Below are 20,071 nucleotides of genomic sequence, written 5' to 3'. Positions count from 1 at the left end.
AACTAAAAACGTCTTGTTGAAGTATTATATTGTTATGTTCGTCTTTTAGATAAGTTAACAGTTACATTTAGAGTGACCATTTGTATGATACGCCTCATGTAGTTATTCTATTGCATCTTGCTACAGTTTACACAACTATAAATTAAGCCTTTCGTCACGTATAACCTACTCTTGTGTTGTTTCCCTTGAGTTTAAATTCTCGTGGACGCTAGTTTTATCGTAAGTCGATATTTAAGGGTATGTATTTGTTTCACAAAGAAAGACAACTTACAATAAGTATAACATGTCTCTCATAAACGGATACATCAAACACGTTCTTTAAACGTCTTTGAAAGATAACACCGAACAACTGCCCTCTTACGGAGGGATTTCCCCCTCAAACCTGTTTCTATGGCAGTACATTGAGCAGCATCGTACGTCACCATCCAGTCATTGCAATATTACTACAAAATTGAAACTTTCTTGGGTATGGCAGCCTACAGGCTGCCATCGATTCCCATAATAGAATAGCTTAGTCGACGGGAGCGCCATTAATTGTTATTATAACTAAAAAAGCAAATTTTTTGTTCTTCGATATTTCGTGAAAACAACGTGAACACAAAGCAGATTCCACTCAGCTGCTTGTGCTACTTTACGAGACATTTGAAAGTACGAACAAGTCCGGGCTAGTAAAGGGGAAGTGACATTATTTCAAAGTTTTACTAGTTTCTTCGTTGACGTGCCCTCTTATTTATGATCGAAAGAGCGAGGCGGCGCCGCAAATCCCGTAGATAGCTTGTATCAGAGGTTCCTGTGACTACGCTTCGGGCACAATCGATTCGCGTCAAGTGTGCGCTACCACCCTGGGGTTGGCAGGCCTCTCGCCTTCTCGAGGGGCCCAGTTTGTCTGTCGATGGTTTTGCTGCAGTCTGAAGGAGACATCTTAGCGACCTTGCCGAATCCTTCCTGAATAGTTAACGATCACGTCTTACTGTTCGACAACGTGTCCAACATTTCCAACGAAAGCCACTTATCATTCTCGAATGACCCCCTTTATTTCTAATCGAGACTTTCAGATACGAACAGATATAATGCAAATAATTAGATCCTTGCATAATAATAATAATCATACGATTAAGCAAAAATACTGACATATAACCAACAAGTGTAGATTTCTCGTCGACTATATGGCATATAGCAATAGCCAGATGGAAGGTCGTGATCGGTCATGGTGTGGTGAGTCTATGCGTTCACCTATACGACTATGTGTGTAATGGAAGAACCAAAGGCTTGTCGTGAAAATCGTTGTCTGGATTTCATTCTTAATTTATTGCACTGAATGCGATTGTTCAATTCATGCATGTAAATTGACTTTAATATTCATACCCTGATTGACAGCTCTCGGCTTAACGTCATTTGCATGTTGTAATGAGAAATAACCAGAGCTAATATCACACAAACTTCGTGAGGTCACCTCGGTTACCCCTCCTCACAACTTCATTTGATTTTTTGAGGTTTAATGATTTGCCCTCGAGATTTTAACTTATTATTCCTCCCGTTGCAATGTTGCTTTTGAGACGCTGTATTCCACTGTACACCACGAATCAGGCGTTATTTCGCAGCATGCTAATCCAGTCACGTGCGCAGGATTTCAAAGGTAGTGTATCGATCCTAGATTAACCAACTGATATATGGAAGGGCTTACTGGGAACGGAGGAATGGTCTATTTATACCCCGACTGAATGTTCGAAATCCTCCGACAGAACGTTCACCCTCGACTGCCATGATGGATGAGGAGGGGATGGCGCTCGTTCCACCCCCTTGCCCCCCCCCCCCTTTATCATTTGGTAGTAGAATAGCGCATTATGGCAATAAAGACATAAAGTTGACATTGCTGACCAAACCTTTTTCATGTCGGCTGGTCGTAACCGTGACAAACCATTTTCTTTTAAAAAGTACAAGACAGTATACAGAACGCTATAAAGGCGAATTTATCAGCAAGTTATAGCTTACTTTAATGTTTTGGCTACTATCCTGATTTTGTGATAACTATATACAAGTTATCCATATTTATGATGGTCTGGTTATAAGCTGAACCTATACCTTTGCAGTGTAGGCCTAGATGTTAGATGTAATGCTAGCCATGCAGTATATATAATGCTTTTCACGTGTTGTCCATTTCGGAGTCCTGATTAGCCAAACGTAACCATACTTAAGTGCACGGCGTAAACGTTTACATGTTTTGGCTAGAGTGTTAGTTCCACAATTCCACACAAGACAGTTACCGGTATCACCCATGGGTTGTGGTGTGTAGTCCACATTATATAAGTATATATATACTAACTGTCGATGTTTTGTACAACCCTATAAGCGTCATCCATTTTCAGTATGGATTTTAAAGCCAGTATATATATTTGATACATTTAATTCAGTCATTATACATGGAAATTTTCAGGGTTTACATGGAGTCAACGTCACTGTGTTACATTAGTTCAGTGGTTACGCGTAGGCACTGTGCATCGTGTTTAGCGAAACCTTAAAACATTGGTCCATTTTGGTCTCGTTAGAAGTGCGTTGTACGCTTTTACATCGCTTATAGGCGTGGTCTATCGATCTTTTATGAAATCTTTATATGCTTATAGTACTTGTTTCTGCCTTGATAACTATACCCACTAAATTAGTACACCGCTCAGACATGGACTATTCTGATATGTTATAACAGATTGCTTTCACCCACTAAATTAGTACACCCCTCAGACAGGGACTATTCTAGTAATAGCCTATGTGATAACAGATTGCTTTCACCCACTAAATTAGTACACCCCTCAGACAGGGACTATTCTAGTAATCGCCTATGTGATAACAGATTGCTTTCACCCACTAAATTAGTTCACCCCTCGGACAGGGACTATTCTGATATGTGATAACAGATTGCTTTCACCCACTAAATTAGTACACCACTCAGACAGGGACTATTCTAATATGTGATAACAGATTGCTTTCACCCACTAAATTAGTACACCCCTCAGACAGGGACTATTCTAGTAATCGCCTTTGTGATAACAGATTGCTTTCACCCACTAAATTAGTTCACCCCTCAGACAGGGACTATTCTGATATCTGATAATATGTTGCTTGCACCCACTAAATTAGTACACCCCTCAGACAGGGACTATTCTAGTAATCGCCTATGTGATAACAGATTGCTTTCACCCACTAAATTAGTACACCCCTCGGACAGGGACTATTCTGATATGTGATAACAGATTGCTTTCACCCACTAAATTAGTACACCACTCAGACAGGGACTATTCTAATATGTGATAACAGATTGCTTTCACCCACTAAATTAGTACACCCCTCAGACAGGGACTATTCTAGTAATCGCCTATGTGATAACAGATTGCTTTCACCCACTAAATTAGTACACCCCTCGGACAGGGACTATTCTGATATGTGATAACAGATTGCTTTCACCCACTAAATTAGTACACCACTCAGACAGGGACTATTCTAATATGTGACAACAGATTGCTTTCACGCACTAAATTAGTACACCCCTCGGACAGGGACTATTCTGATATGTGATAACAGATTGCTTTCACCCACTAAATTAGTACACCACTCAGACAGGGACTATTCTAATATGTGATAACAGATTGCTTTCACCCACTAAAGTAGTACACCCCTCAGACAGGGACTATTCTAGTAATCGCCTATGTGATAACAGATTGCTTTCACCCACTAAATTAGTACACCCCTCGGACAGGGACTATTCTGATATGTGATAACAGATTGCTTTCACCCACTAAATTAGTACACCACTCAGACAGGGACTATTCTAATATGTGACAACAGATTGCTTTCACGCACTAAATTAGTACACCCCTCAGACAGGGACTATTCTAGTAATCGCCTATGTGATAACAGATTGCTTTCACCCACTAAATTAGTACACCCCTCGGACAGGGACTATTCTGATATTTGATAACAGATTGCTTTCACCAACTAAATTAGTACACCACTCAGACAGGGACTATTCTGATATGTTATAACATATTGCTTTCACCCACTAAATTAGTACACCGCTCAGGAAGGGACTATTCTGATATGTGATAACAGATCGCTTTCATGGATATACCTCAGTCAGTATTAAGTCTCACAGCTTTGAATCTACCCTTCCGATCGTCACCGATTTATTTAACAGCTCGTCGATTAATCTTGCGCCTCCTCGCGACCTTTAACTAGGCCAATAACCTCTCCATCCGACGAAGGACTTTAACCACCGTATCCATTTCAAATTACAAACGAAATATGGATTTTTCTTCACAAGTCGAAGAAATCCTTAAACAAACAGGTTAATTAAGGAAATTCGTATTCACTTTCGCAAGTTAGAAAATTCATGCCCGGGGTAGTAGAACTGTGAAAATGGCTGAAAAACAGGCCAGCGTATAACGACTGAATATAAAAGAACGAAATGTGTAAAAGAGGTTTTCATCCAAATATTGAGCGCTCCTATATATGTGCTGTATAAATCACGTCGTTAAACCTCCGGGGATTTTGCAATGAATAATTCGTTTCATTAAAACAATACACCTCAGATTGTTATGACGTATTTACAATACAGCTTCATGCTTCAATCTTTCATTTGAAACAAGTGGTACCTGAATTGGATGTTTCTAAACAACCTTACTTTAATAGCGAATCTCTATGTAAGTTTATAAACTCAACCGGCTTATTTTCCACGCTTCAACCTCAATATAGCTAGACGTCCGAAATGTATTTGTGTAAACCTCAGCTGTAAGACTCCTTGGCGTATTTGAGGCCGCAAACAGTTTTATATAGTTTCTGTCGATATTTGCGGTCCTCGTTTTGTGATATACTGAATTTTCATTTTCCTCGATTAACGTAGACCGGAGGAACTTTGACAGGGTATCTTGTCAGACCTAGATTACTTTTGGGAGGTCATTTAAAGGTAAACATGTAATTAAAATTGAAATCTTCACTGAGTGACTAACAAAACATGTTGGCTTGAAATTATTATAAGAGTTCACATCTTGACCGGAGCATCTTTAAAGTTTCTTTTAAGTCACACTTTTATTGTAAATATTAGTTTGAACCAAAAATAATTGTCATTTTCATTAAATTTGAAGCATGTTATAGAAATGATAGGGCAATATAGAACTTTTTACGCATTTTTAATTGACCACAGTTTAATCACGGTTTCAATGCTTGTTATTCCGTCTTATATAGTCTTATAAGACAATACCCATTGGTACCTTAGCAAAGCTACAACGTTAAAACTATAGCAACACTACCATGCAGCTTATTGAGTCATTCATAACCTTGTCGGAAGCAATTAAACTTATTCATTGCCATTCAGCTAACAAATATTAAGTTGCTAATGATATTAACTTCAGATCTCTTATTGAATCACATTCGGTCTTATCACATAAAACTAATAGGACTAGAACGTTACTCTTAGATTATATGTTAGATTACTTGAAATGAACTGAGTTTTATAAACAAAGTGCCTTAAAATAACTGCTACCAGTCGTCTATATAAATAAAGAAAAAAAGAATTACAAGAATGAAACTCTTAGCTAAAGCGTCATAACAAATCCCGGCACGACTCATCATAGTAAACGATTGACGTAACAAACATTGACCTAACCTCAAAATAAAATATCATTAAATGTCGAAAAATGCTCAATATATGTGCGCCTTTCAAAATAATTTATAACTGTCACGTGTTCTTGATCAATTTCAACTTAAAATTCACAGCATCTCTACAACAGCCTTCAACTACCCGTAGAAACTTGTAAAGGAATATGGTCACTCTAACCTGTAGTGATAACATGTTCTGATCAAGTGCTATCTCGGCCCTTATACGAGCAGGGAGCTATAATACACGCCGTTTGTAAGAGTAATGCTCAACATCCTAAAATCCAGATCGAGGAGCAGCTACGACAAATGTTCTGATCGTCCGAGTGTTATCTCGGCGGACTCGGCCCTTATACGAGCAGGCAGCTATACTATACGCCGTTTGTAAAAGTAATGCTCTGTATCCTAAAATCCAGATCGAGGGGCAGCGACGCAAATTTTCCGATCGTCCGAGTGTTATCTCGGCCCTTATACGAGCAGGGAGCTATACTACACGCTCTTTGTAAGAGTAATGCTCTGTATCCTAAAATCCAGATCGAGGAGCAGCGACGCAAATTTTCCGATCGTCCGAGTGTTATCTCGGCCCTTATACGAGCAGGGAGCTATACTACACGCTCTTTGTAAGAGTAATGCTCTGTATCCTAAAATCCGGATCGAGGAGCAACCACGACAAATGTTCCGATCGTCCGAGTGATATCTCGGCCCTTATACGAGCAGGGAGCTATACTACACACCGTTTGTGAGAGTAATGCTCCGAATCCTAAAATCCAGATCGAGGAGCAGCCACGACGACAAGTGTTCTGATCGTCCGAGTGTTATCTCGGCCCCTAATAGGTGTGAGCTACCCACACCTCGTGTGTTACAGTACTGATCTACAATATATGATCTAGTCAATATTGAGGAGTTGTGATTATAAATGTCTCCTGTATCGTACTCTGTTAGTTCATCCGTTTGTATATGACACACAACGGAGCATGGTTATTATTAATTACGAATATCTGAGTTATGAACACTTTGCCGTTTCCCATTCGTCCTGGTCATATATAATCCATCGATCCTCCTCATTATTGATTGGAGTAGAATTCGAGTTATTTTCATGTCACATTTATAGTTTGATATTCAGCTTTACAACCTTGCAGCAGATCCAAGAGAGGAAACATGTTTTCTTGCCGGGTTCATCATAATGTATTTGAATTTTTCGATCTTTTAGAGTCAACGACCACTTGGTTGAGTCAGAGCTAGATGGCAGAAGTGCATCAAAGGTTATAATGTGCTGCTGCAGTATATGGCGTTGATGAAGAGTGGGGTTTGCTATAATATATGACGTACGTGGATTTTAACTGACTTGACAGATAGATATGTCACGTAGAGGAAGTTGACAGGCTGGCTCGAACAACAGTCAAATTGAAAGGTTATATTCCGAATCAAGCAGGCCTACTTCTCCCTCGAAAAGTTTGTGACTGTGTCAATAATCTCAAGTATGATTTACTAAGAAAATGCTCGAAACTATTCTTTGGTCTATAATTCAACCATCTTGCTGTTTGCATACAAAACTTGTATACAATGATGATGTTATTAATAAAACAATATATGAGAAATACTGATATGTAGGCTACAAAACGAGGATTTCAAAGTTTCTCACATTAATTGTTGTTTTCAATGTTAATTCTCTCGTTTACAAGTGTAATTAGAAACTTAAACACAAGCAATTTCCAGGTTAAGTATCCTAACGGCTACATGTGTTATCGACGACAAAGAGTTATGCTGTACGAAAGACATAACATTACGCTGTCACCATGACACATATTTTTCATTTTTGTTCCACAAAGTCGTAACAATTATTCGAACAATTGCAATCAATTATTCGAATGAAAGAAAACTGTCACCGTAAGCAATGTGATTATTGGAAACTACGTCGTATGATTAAAGATACGAGTACGTAGAGCTATATGAGAGGAAGAGCTGGATGAGAGAAAGAGCTAGATGGAAGGAAGAGCTAGATGGAAGGAAGAGCTAGATGGGAGGAAGAGCTAGATGGGATGAATAGCTAGATTGGAGGAAGAGCTATGATGGGAGGAAGAGCTAGCTGGGAGGAAGAGCTAGATGGGAGGTAGAGCTATATAGGCGAAAGAACTAGATGGGAGGAAGAACTAGACGGGAAGAAGAGCTAGATGGGATGAATAGCTATATGAGAGGAAGAGCTAGATGGGAGGAAGAGCTTGATGGGAGGAAGAGCTAGATATGAGGAAGAGCTAGATGGGAGGAAGAGCTAGATGGGAGGAAGAGCTGGATGGGAGGAAGAGATAGATGGGAGGAAGAGCTAGATGGGAGGAAGAGGTAGATGGGAGGAAGAGCTAGATGAGAGGAATAGCTGGATGGGAGGAAGAGCTAGATATGAGGAAGAGCTAGATGGGAGGAAGAGCTAGATGGGAGGAAGAGCTTGATGGGAGGAAGAGCTAGATATGAGGAAGAGCTAGATGGGAGGAAGAGCTAGATGGGAGGAAGAGCTGGATGGGAGGAAGAGATAGATGGGAGGAAGAGCTAGATGGGAGGAAGAGGTAGATGGGAGGAAGAGCTAGATGAGAGGAATAGCTGGATGGGAGGAAGAGCTAGATGGGAGGAAGAGCTGGATGGGAGGAAGAGATAGATGGGAGGAAGAGCTAGATGGGAGGAAGAGCTAGATGGGAGGAAGAGCTAGATGGGAGGAAGAGCTAGATATGAGGAAGAGCTAGATGGGAGGAAGAGCTGGATGGGAGGAAGAGCTAGATGGGAGGAAGAAATCAACCCCTCTTCTTTCACTTAGTTCGAAGTTTACATACATGAGCGACATTATAAAGAGTGTTAGTGAACGGATACCCCTTTAACTAATTACACACATAACATATCTATATATATATATACACCGATATATAACATTAGCAGCAGCCCACATTCAACTTTTGTGTTCGTTGATACTTTGGAACAAACTTATTCTCATGCTATGCGGAGCACACACGTTTGAGACAGACGCCAGTTGCGCAAACAAAAGTTTGCTTTCTTCTTTCGATTTAATTGTTTACATGAAACTAATGATGTGAAGTCATGGTAATTAGTAATGTAATCAAAATATGTATACACAAATTAGTAAATGACAAAACAAATAAACGTGCATCTCATTTACGCCTGACATGGAAGGGAGGAAGCAGAGAGGTGGAATTTCAGTAATTGGTTTGGTATTGAGCTCACTCAAACCAGGTCTTGACCTCAGCTTAATAAATCCGTTGTGAGTCGCGAATGGTTATTAGTGCTTGTCATGAATATTTTACAGACAATAAGTTAGCGATACAGAATCACTTCATCCTCCTCAGTTATACACGGACAAGACAAAGCTATGAAAACCGAATTTAATGACTGTTTAGCCCAATTATTTCAACTATTGGACTCGCTTACCCATGCAGCTGAAACTAGGGCAGTGATGTCATTCGATTACTGAATTTCAAATACCCCGATTTAAACCTAAGCTCATCACTCCGCGTATAGGTTTCCTAATAGTTCCACATATGTACATATATTTACCACTATTTATTTGGCAAACATGAAACCATTAGACCGACTTAACTGTGTCGAGCTTAGTTTGTGATTGAATTCATTAACATAAATGTTCACAGAATTTTACCAATATTTTATGGTTACATGCGACTTGCTGATTCTCCCTGGGGTCTCTGTACAATATGAATAGTTTCCCCATTACGGGCCCGAAACTGGATCAGCAACATCTTTGCCGCGGCTACTCGAAGATAGGGAGATGAAGATAAAACGATCCGATTGAATTTGCTAATCTTTGGCCTCATGAGGGAGATTGTTTTGCTACAATTAAAAGATTAAACCATGTCCATATCTGATGCATTCGATAACACTTAGTGGGTTCAGTTGCTACTTATACGTCTTCCTTAGTACGTGTATATATGGTGAATATCCACATCCTTCTCTGTAAATTATTCCTTTCGTTCCGAAAGGAGGTTCAATTGGATGCATGGAAACCGAAATCTTTGGTTCTCGTGCAAGAAGGAAGCAAAATATTATATATCACGTGACTTTGTGTTTGATGACAGTGCATCCGAAGATGTATCGGAATTTTAACATTATAAGATCTTAATCGTTTGTCACACGTTTGTAGTATTAACTTAAACCAAGGCCGAGATAGTCATATAAGTGGTACGGATTCTCATAAGGTAAACTATGAAACTCCATGGTTTAAATTTGTGAAATGTGTATATACAGCTGTCAACAAAATTGTTTATATAGCTGTTTATAGCTGTATCTGTGTGTACTGCAGTATGAATTAATATGGATGTATTTTGTGCTGAACAATACATAGAGGTACATAGTCACAATAAAAGTTACCGGTAGTGGACATAAATATACATATACAAGGCAATATGTAGCATGTATTGGTAAAATCTATTGGTGCACATTGGTAGGTATGTTATATTGTGTTACGACGAATGCACAAGGGTGAATTTTTTCCCATTACTTGAATATATGTCATATATCCACATAGGCATATATTTATATAAGATTATCTAAATACTATGGCTGTGTTTACTTATTTAAAACATTAATCTGTGTAATTAGAAAGTGATAGCGACATATATCAATAAGTGTTAAATTATAATGTTAATGATAAAGCTTGTGGGGCAAACTTTAAGTACGAAATAATTGTACACACAAATAAAACCAATAGAAGTACCGTATTGCTTTGATTTGAAAAATCACATTCCATGAGTAAAGGTGAATACCTTAATTACGTAAGAGGTCAAGATTTACAAATGAGGCGGGGCGTGGAGAACACACGGGATGCTTCACTCCTTGAGATCTATTTGTCCTATTCATTGGATAGCATGTGCATATATTATGAATTATACTTGAATATGCATGCCTCTATAATACAAACCTGAGAAAAAAAATTAAGAAAAGAAGGGATGATACGTGCGGACAGATATTTGTAAGGGTTTGTTGTGTGATGTATTTATTAATTAGCGAATATCTAAAGAAAACAAACGTGCAATAAAAGTTTAGTCCTCGAAGACGACGAACGGTCGAGTAGTGAATGAATAATCCAGTATGTTCCGCAAACTATAAATCTAATAATGTTAAGATGTCATTTGACTGTATGTATTACTAATACTGTCAGCACACATGTGCCCAATCTCCATTATGTACGAAGACCTTGACCAAGAATAAAATCTACGTTACTTCTAAAGCAAAAAATAATAATAATAAGAAGAAAACATAGACCTTACTGTGCGTTTCAATAAGTGACTGCCGATAACGGTAACTGAAATGAGCAGAGATTTAAATGCGAGGCTATTGGCGATAAAAGGAGTGATGGAATACATGGTTTGGCTGGGAATATGATAATCGAGTTTGTATTTAGGTCATCACACACAAGGAAACACAATACGTGATGACAAGATTGCCCGCCAGTAACGTGAATCACAGAAACGTCGGTTTAAGAACAGCTTTGCCATGCACAGGTTTGAAAATAGTCATGGGAAAGTAGCCTAGAGTGGCACTCTAAGGCATCGGTTATGCCTGTATATGTGATTCCGTTACCGATGTGTCACTTACTGATATTACAGGCAAAGCTATAAAAAGAAGCTTGTTGCAAGGTAACACGGCTATCTGTTTATTCATCTTATGAATGTGAATCCTTAAGGTTTTGTGATTACAATGTTTAATACGTCGAGTGTTATCTGCAAGCTATATAATACTCATGGTTCGAAGTGTGTACGAAGTATGAAAACCGATGACCCTGTACGCTAACTTAACAAAATCACTCGTATTTGAGCTTATCTGATTTGTGTATTATATCTTTGAAAACTATTTTTTAAGTACTTAGAAAAGAGAGCTGTTATATGAGGATTTTGAGGGTACGAACATTACAGAAGGCAACAAACCTCAAATTTTAAAGTACGGCAATTTTACGCAAAATCGCCGTTAGCATATGTTTGGGCATTAGGAACCAACAATACTGTTATAATATTCTGTACGTTGGCGATCAATCGTGACAGCGTCACTACGGTAAACACTTTAGTTACATATAATGAACCATACATTTGAATTCTTCATTGATGCTGCATTGGTATATACGGTATAAGAATGACGGTTATAATTGATACGGTAAAATTACAACTGAAAACACGCACATATCACAATCGCATTATAAAATATGTTAATTTTACGTTTTACAGTTTTTAAAGCATCGTTTTGCGTTTGGTCATGCAGCTTGTTTACCATACTACTACAGGAGTTTTGTTATATTGTTATGACATTAATTTAGAAATTCCAACAATTCAACCGAAACATATTCATATACAACTACAGATCGTCCGTGGATTACATCCAACACCACTTATCTCCTTGATGAATTTGTAATTGCATTGTAAACCGTGTTATCGGTATGTGAGGATATAAAGATATTATCTTATCTTATTTAATTTAGAAAGGTAAATTTAGATAAATCATTACCATGTTTTATCTTGTCTTTATAAGTTTCAGTTATTGTGAACTTAAACAAGATATTATCACAAGGTTTAACGTCATATTGAATTGTAAGAGTATAGGGTGGTTTAAGTTGACGTTAACTTATACTGTTTACAATGACTGATGCAAAGCAAACAGTTGATGGTAACAAAATGAAGTGAATATCCCGCTTTCCTCAGCTTATGTCACTCTATAAACTTGTGAACAAACAGTAATAGCACCATGATTTGTACGCAAATATACTACAAATTAGCCAAGAAACACATTGGTAAATGTGAATAAGGTTACTGTCATGAAAAATTCCCCAAATAGTAGAGAGAAATCTTATTCCAATTTAGAGATATCACATTGTTTGTTTTCTGAATTGAGTTGGAAAGGCTCAGCGTTTAAACATGACCTAAAGATGGGATTGCAAGATTTTCTATTCTAGTGGTACTATGACATCACAGATTTACAAATTGACATCCGCCAGACACGACGTTTGGACTAGGATATCTCCCTAACAGATTTGTTTTCCTTATAACCAACTTAGGCAGTGATTATTACACGTCACTGTTCATTTTGGAGGGATCGACTTTACATCTGTTCATAATTTTTAACTGGAAATACTACTGTAACGTCAGTGTGAATATAATATTCATTGGTTTTCGGCTCCCTGGTTGCATATCTGTTTCAGTAATAGTCATATAGCTTTAATCACGCTGTAAAATTGAAAGGCCACACCACATTGCAAATGTTTGGAAAGTAACTACTTCAGTCCCTGCCTCGTTATTCGCTTCTTTCAGGTGTGAATGCTCCCAAAGTGATAAACTATAATATCTTATAACTGCTTCCCGAAGCTAGAAAATTTAAAATGACCCAAATTTACAACTGTTCCCTTCAGGATAGAGACACGACTCAATAACATTTGATCAATGATCCAATTTTCTGGTTTAGGATTTACGAAAATTGATTTTCGGTGAAATGAAAGACGCTTGGGTAATATCGGTAAAGTCCCATGATTTATAGAGTACGTCCTGTAGGATTTTCGGTCACATCAGGGATAAACGCTGGAAAAGTCAATGAGATGTTCAACATTAAGAGTTTATTAAGAAAGCTTAAGTCATACTACACATAGAGAGCATGAAGGAGATCCCTCACGCAATCACTTCTTTGGAACAGTACTATAGTATGTAGCCTATATAGAGGTCAGGCGGATATATAGTTTTGTAGTATAGCTGATAAGAGAAGTTGCCAAGTGACTTTATGACTTGGCAGGATAAAATATCTGCTTAATAGGCTTTATATAATAAGTCAAGTTATTCCATTCGAAACAATTGTATGTCCGACACAATCACACGGATTATTAGGGATTATTAGGGATTATTAGGGATTAATAGTTGGTTAAACAACAAACTCTGAAGATTCCTACAAGGTACAGTTGCAAGTTATGCCAGTTTGCCAACATTATAAAATGATATCAACTAATGTTGCAATATACCGGTAGTTCCTGTTGTTTTTAACTTTTCAAATAACAAAATTATACCACTGGAAGTGTGGGTCATGTAGGCCGATAAACCAACATTTCTGATAGCTTGCAGCTCATAAAGCTTCGAAGCCCTCACAAGTTATATGACCCAAAGTTACTTCTCCAAACGTATATGTGTTAAAATATTTCTGTAATTAGCAATCCCTTCTAGAAACAGTATATACACGCAAATGGGTTGTGACGTAATGCCAGCTTGTGTTTGCATTGATCATATTGAATTTACTGTATTCTCAGAGACAGTCATTCCTAGATATGTCATGAAAGGACCTCATCACGACTATCTTGGGACAACTTTATTAAATCACACTCTAAGAAGATTTGGCTCTAAATCTGGGAGAAGTAAGTCACTCTGTGACCTTTCAGCCACGAGTCCATGCACACATACGTCAACTATAATGTAAGACTCTCCATCAAACTTTAATCAGACAAACTAGGGGCATAACAGACTGTACTGAAATGTTACTGTCAAAACAAGTTATAGAAAGACTGTTGATCAGCTAAAATGCTTGATTGATTTTCGTTATAACGTGTAAGAGGATATAGATGCCACAGTCAAAACGCAAAGGGAAGAAGCCGATCACAGCGAACTCTACATATTCCTCGGCAACGTTTATCCAGATTTTGGAATGTGTGTACTTTCTGTCATCTGCTATAAAAACAATAATGGTATTCTCTGACAACGTACATGGAATTTTAGTACAGGAACCTATATTGACCCGTTTAATTCATGTCTTGGTATGAGACTCATATTGAAGTAGAATATATACATTCAATACCTCCTATATAATACATGCTCCCTACTATCGGATGGTATAATCCTTCCTTGCATATCATTAACATGTAATATACCATCCTCCCATCAAGTGAGAAACTGTACTGGAGTCATTGCGCATCACCGAAATCACATATCTACAACTTGGAATTCAGAGCTTTCATTAATAGTCTAAAACAAATATATGTAAAAACATTATACGTGAATGGTTCACTTCGCTATTAATCGTAGTTTAATATATATAGACGGAATTCCTTCTTTGCATTTACTGGTCGGACAAACCAATCCATCTTCTTCATGTCCGCTTAGCACTTTTCAAATGCATAAATATGTATTGATATTCGAACTTAATATGTTTCCTTCAGTCAAACCCGGTATTTTCTTGTATAAGTACAACCAGACAATATAAAGCTTTGGATGTAATTTGTTTGCTCTCAGTTTAGTAATGCGTTACTATAGAGCGTCTCTCTCAGTAAGTTAACTTTATATTTCAGCTCAAGCGTCATGAATGCTCACACCTCGCTATCAACAAAACCAAAATCAAGTCATCGGCGTGCATTATACGGAAACTCTTATAATCCATCGAAATATTAATTAGTATGTTAAACTTCAAGAAAAGAAAACTTGCGAGGAACATGTCAACAATTCGACATAAAACTTCGAAGTTATGGATGAAAGATGAAAATTCCGAGAAAAAAAATCAAACATTTTGGGAAACAGCGTCGAAATTTCGAGATAAGACGTCAACATTCAAGATTTAATATCCGATCGCCATTTATTGGTAAAATATCTCATTTTCGAGATGAAACTGCAAACTATACGAGGTAAAATTTTAAAATACTAAGATAAAACGTCAAAATTAGAGGTAAAAATATCGCAATTTATTGGTAAAAGATCTTAATTTTCGTGATGAAACTGCAAATCACGTGATAATATGTAAAGTTCTGTGAAAGTATAAATTGGGCAGTAAAACGCCAATTTTTCCAGAAAAAAACATGTGAATTGGGACCGAAATTTCGACATAAAACGTCAGAATTGATGATAAACCATCATAATCTCGAAACCAACTTTAACATTCGAGTTGAATAGTCGAAATAAACATAAAACGTCGAAGTCTCGAGCCCTTCATGTTCAGACATTTTGAAAACTTAGGCTAGACCACTGTCTAATTCAACATGAAATTTGATCTTACGTGTTTATATCAAGAAACCAAACTTATTGAAAACCATGTTCATATTTTGACTAAAACATTAAACACTGTGTATAACATGTTTCAGTGTGGTAGAATATGGCGAAAATCTACCGTAGATGTGGCAGGCAAAAAAAAAAGAAGAAGGAAGGAACGTTCAATATTTAATATTCTTATTTCTTTAAATACAAACTACCAGTGATGTTCTGATGATGAGCTGAGATTGTAGACATGATATCATTAAATCTAATATTTAACCGCATACATGTGAAGGAAGTTGTAAATATTTTCAATAATGTGATATCAATAATGTGATATCAATCAAGAATGTGATATCAATATCAATAATGTGATCTTTGGATAATTTTGGACATCATAAACCACAAGGAGGAGACTTCTAGAGTTCATGGCAGAAGATTTACTCTCCTATTATAATGTTATCTTTGGATGATTTGGGTGAGGATTTACTTTATGAAGTTTGACACCTTTTGGAACATTTTCTTAGCAGCCAATCAGCTTTGTATTTACAATCACTCAAAATGAAACTTCTTTTATTGAAATATTATTTTTCTCTGTAGATATAAGGAAACTCAAGAAAACATACAGGTCAATTGCCATGACGACATGATCCACTCTGCTACGATTGCCAGATGCATGCATTTACCAAATTTCAAAAACTCAAACAATCACCACAACAAAATATGAAATGATATAGCTTTGATGATAAAGATGCAGAAATTTCTTACAATTCTGTTCAGAAGTCAACTTCAGCCTGCAAGCGACATATCTCTTTAAAGATGAGTGAATATGTGTTTCATATTTGTGCCTTGGTAATCAAATGTTACTATCTTGCATAATACATTATTCAACTTTCCGATATGTGATTATAGCATGTTTAGCTATGATTCATTGCTTATAGCTAAAGAAAGATATAATAACCAAAGGATGGATGAACATACTAATAATAACCGGTTATTTAATTCTGTTATTTAATTATTTATTTCTCTGGTGCTGTACGCCTTTTAACCATTTATCATATATCAAGTCTTTAACAGAACATAAAGTCATCTAGGAATGTTCAAGGACAGTTGATATGTAGTATTGCTTTAAACACATTCAAGTGGCCTGTTAATCAGTTTCACCCTCTGAACTTCAAGGGTCAACATGTTATCTCAAATGGTGGAAATTAGCTCAAGGGGTCAAAAGGTATCTCAATTGGTCTCAAATTGGCAATTTGTTTTGTTAATTATACCAGATGATTTGTAAGTTGTCAAATTATTTCACAGTGCATTTAAATACTGTCATGTAGAGCTCTCAGTCTATAATAACATATCTTAAAAGGATTTGCAAGCTCAAACTTGAAACAGAAAGTTTCCTTGTAATCATACAATCTATGTGTCTACGGTATATTTCACATAGGAATTGGAATAAAACTTCTACACTGTAAACTCCTTACCGGTGAATTAAAAGGTTGATGCTTCGTCAACATAATAACTGATTTCCTGATACCTTTCTATATATGTTGCTACATTAGTCAATAGATAATCCTCTTCATATTGGTGTGCACAAGTTTATGTATATTAACATGTATGGCTTACCACACTATGGATTTGCTTAGGCATCGACAAGCACTAAACGTTTGTTTTCTGGTTTGAGTTATAATTTTAATCATTTTCTCAAAATTTCACCGATGCTGACAACTATAAACTATTTCTCTCTCACGTTGCATATTTTAATCATGCAGAAGGCCTTTATACTTTATGTTTTCCTTACACTCACGTAAAAAAATATCATATATTGGCCTCAATTGTATATTCTTTTGATCTTATCTTGATATTCTAACCAACTTTATCGATTTTCTAATTTTCTTTGACCCCGTTGATGGAAACGAAAATGTTCACTATGGAGAATCGTGTTGCTCCCCCCCCCCCCTCTATCCTCCGCTTGTCTTTCTTCTTCTGCCAAGAGCAGTTTTCGTCAAGTCACTTTGTTTGAAGTCATTCAGAAACCGTCACGATAAAACGCTAACTCCTATTTCTCTTGGACTAAATATGTCAGCTTGATAAATGGCATTGGAAATAAAAAATTAAAGAGGCATAGACTACTTGAAAAGAAATCATGTTATTTGTTCAGAGCTTCTACGAGGGATAAGTTAGTATTGCTCTTTGTGAATTCACTATCACCCTAAATTAATATTGCCTTTACTAGCAGGGCTGGGAGCTTGTCTCTATATGTAAAAGTCAGAAAGCCGGGACAGACGTTCCTTCTCAAACAGGAAAATGCTCTCAGAAAAGCTGTCATTATCCCAGGGAAAGGCAGAGAGAAAGATATAATAACATGAAGAACTGACGAGATGTAGAAGACGGATTAGCGTAGACTCACCATCGCACTAACCAATACACTGAGGTAATGGAAGCTATGTAAAAAAGGAGAATACTGAATGTATCCATGAAATAATCACCACTTATTCATGTTCATATATATATAAATATATATATATATATATATATATATATATATATATATATACATATACATATACATATACATATACATATACATATACACATACATATACATATACATATACATATACATATACATATACATATACATATATATATATAATTGAAATCGTAATGTATATTAGATCCTCCTGCAAGCAGGAACTCGCGAAGAAGCCTAATTGGCTTATCAAAGCCGCAAGCTGACCGAAGTCAGTCTCTCACATTCATATTTAACGTCCATGATTATGAATTGTTAATTGTCAACAACCCTGTAACTGGACGACATACATTAATCTGGGAGTGACTCGAACCGGGGACCTTATGATTGAAAGGCACCGGTGTTAACCACTGAGCTAACACTCCACGAGTAATGAGTTGGAGAATCAAGAACGGTGAAAAAACTTCCAGCCTCCACCGGGGTTCGAACCCGGGCCTCCCGCTTTATATGCGGACACCCTAACCACTAGGCTATGGACGCTGATTGTATGTCCAGAGGTTCGAAACCGGTAAGGAAGGTCGTAATTCCACTGTAGGCGTTTGTCACCTGTATCGAACAATACTAGTTCTGTTTTGGTGACATATTTTACCTTACTCTAGAGATCAAAGATGATGCTAACCAACTCGAAATCATTGGTGATTCCTAAAGCCGGATCTCGAAGTTTTTTCACTGTTCTTGATTTTCCAACTCACTACGAATTCAATTATAAATATGTTCATTTGCCTTTGTTGTTTACCTCCATTTCATTAACATAAAGTCTGCTCAAAGTATCTCTTTCGAGATATATAGTTCATACTTTATGAGGGTGCAATTATTCATTATGTTCATTATGGTTATATGGTAAGTAAAGCAGTAGCGTGGGGGGGGGGGGAGGGGCGGGGGAGAGGTGGGGATAGTAAAATCAGACACTATACGCATTGGACGTAGCATTAATTTAACTTTCATCCCTTTCCTGTAAATATTTGAATATCTTCAACTTGTCAAGAGGCCCTTTGACTTGTTTTTCAATTGAAGTCTTTCGTTCAATACTATTTTGGCAAATGACATAATCTTATATACGGTTCTTCCCTTCACGTACGTCTTGATATCCAAGCTAAGATTATTACTTGAGCCCTATTCGAAGCTGAATAACCAAGGGTTGCTAGCCATTTGACTACATCAATCTTTAACCTGTATGTATACGAGTTTTCTCGCAATGGTTTGCGAGACAATCCTTTACCATATATACACGCGTAGGGCTACAGCGTTACGTAATACAGATGAATATGAAAACACTACATAGATATACATATTACACTTCGAATTTTTGGCCTAATGTACGACAAATCAATATCCAATGTATTAATCCCATCCCGGCTTCAGTCATTGTACATCTGACTAATCGTTTATCCATTTGGCCTGCCAAACAGCTGAATATCGTGAGCTTTTCCTAAAGTAAACCTTAGACATGTTTCTGTAACTTATCGTTTCCCTACTTCCTTTTCCCAGACGAACCTGAAGTCAAATACTCGATTCTGTCAAAGAAGGAGTCATTAGCAAGAATGAATATCTGCACATCAGTATACAGTCGCTTACTATTACTCAAATTTTAATCTTTGAACGAGCCTAACGTCAACGAATGGGATAAACATCTTGAAGACGTGATACATTACTACAAGGCTTTCTATTTGTCAAAGCCTACATTTTCTTTATCACATCTAAGAGTATTGGGAAGGCACGTTACTTTTAGCATTCCAGTGCCAAATTTATTTGGCCTTACATAAACTTGACTATTTTATTGATAAAGCGTGCATGTGGCACCGACTTTTTACGTCGTGCTGAAGAAGCTATCTACCAAAGATGATTATACGTGCATGACTTTGAGTTAGTATTAAGTTACACTGTCATTGATGGAGTCCAGGAAGGGTTT

At 37.1% G+C, this 20,071-nt stretch overlaps 1 non-coding gene across 1 annotated transcript; it reads right to left on the bottom strand.

The window, feature by feature from the left end:
• Positions 1 to 18,570: 18,570 nt before the first annotated feature.
• Positions 18,571 to 18,642, bottom strand: Trnay-aua (transfer RNA tyrosine (anticodon AUA)). The gene has a single exon. It is a non-coding gene; the product is annotated as a tRNA-Tyr (tRNA).
• Positions 18,643 to 20,071: the final 1,429 nt, after the last annotated feature.

This window comes from Apostichopus japonicus, chromosome 15 (genome assembly GCF_037975245.1).
Source record: "Apostichopus japonicus isolate 1M-3 chromosome 15, ASM3797524v1, whole genome shotgun sequence".
NCBI lineage: Eukaryota > Metazoa > Echinodermata > Holothuroidea > Aspidochirotida > Stichopodidae > Apostichopus > Apostichopus japonicus.
This window is presented reverse-complemented; position numbering and strand designations above follow the sequence as displayed.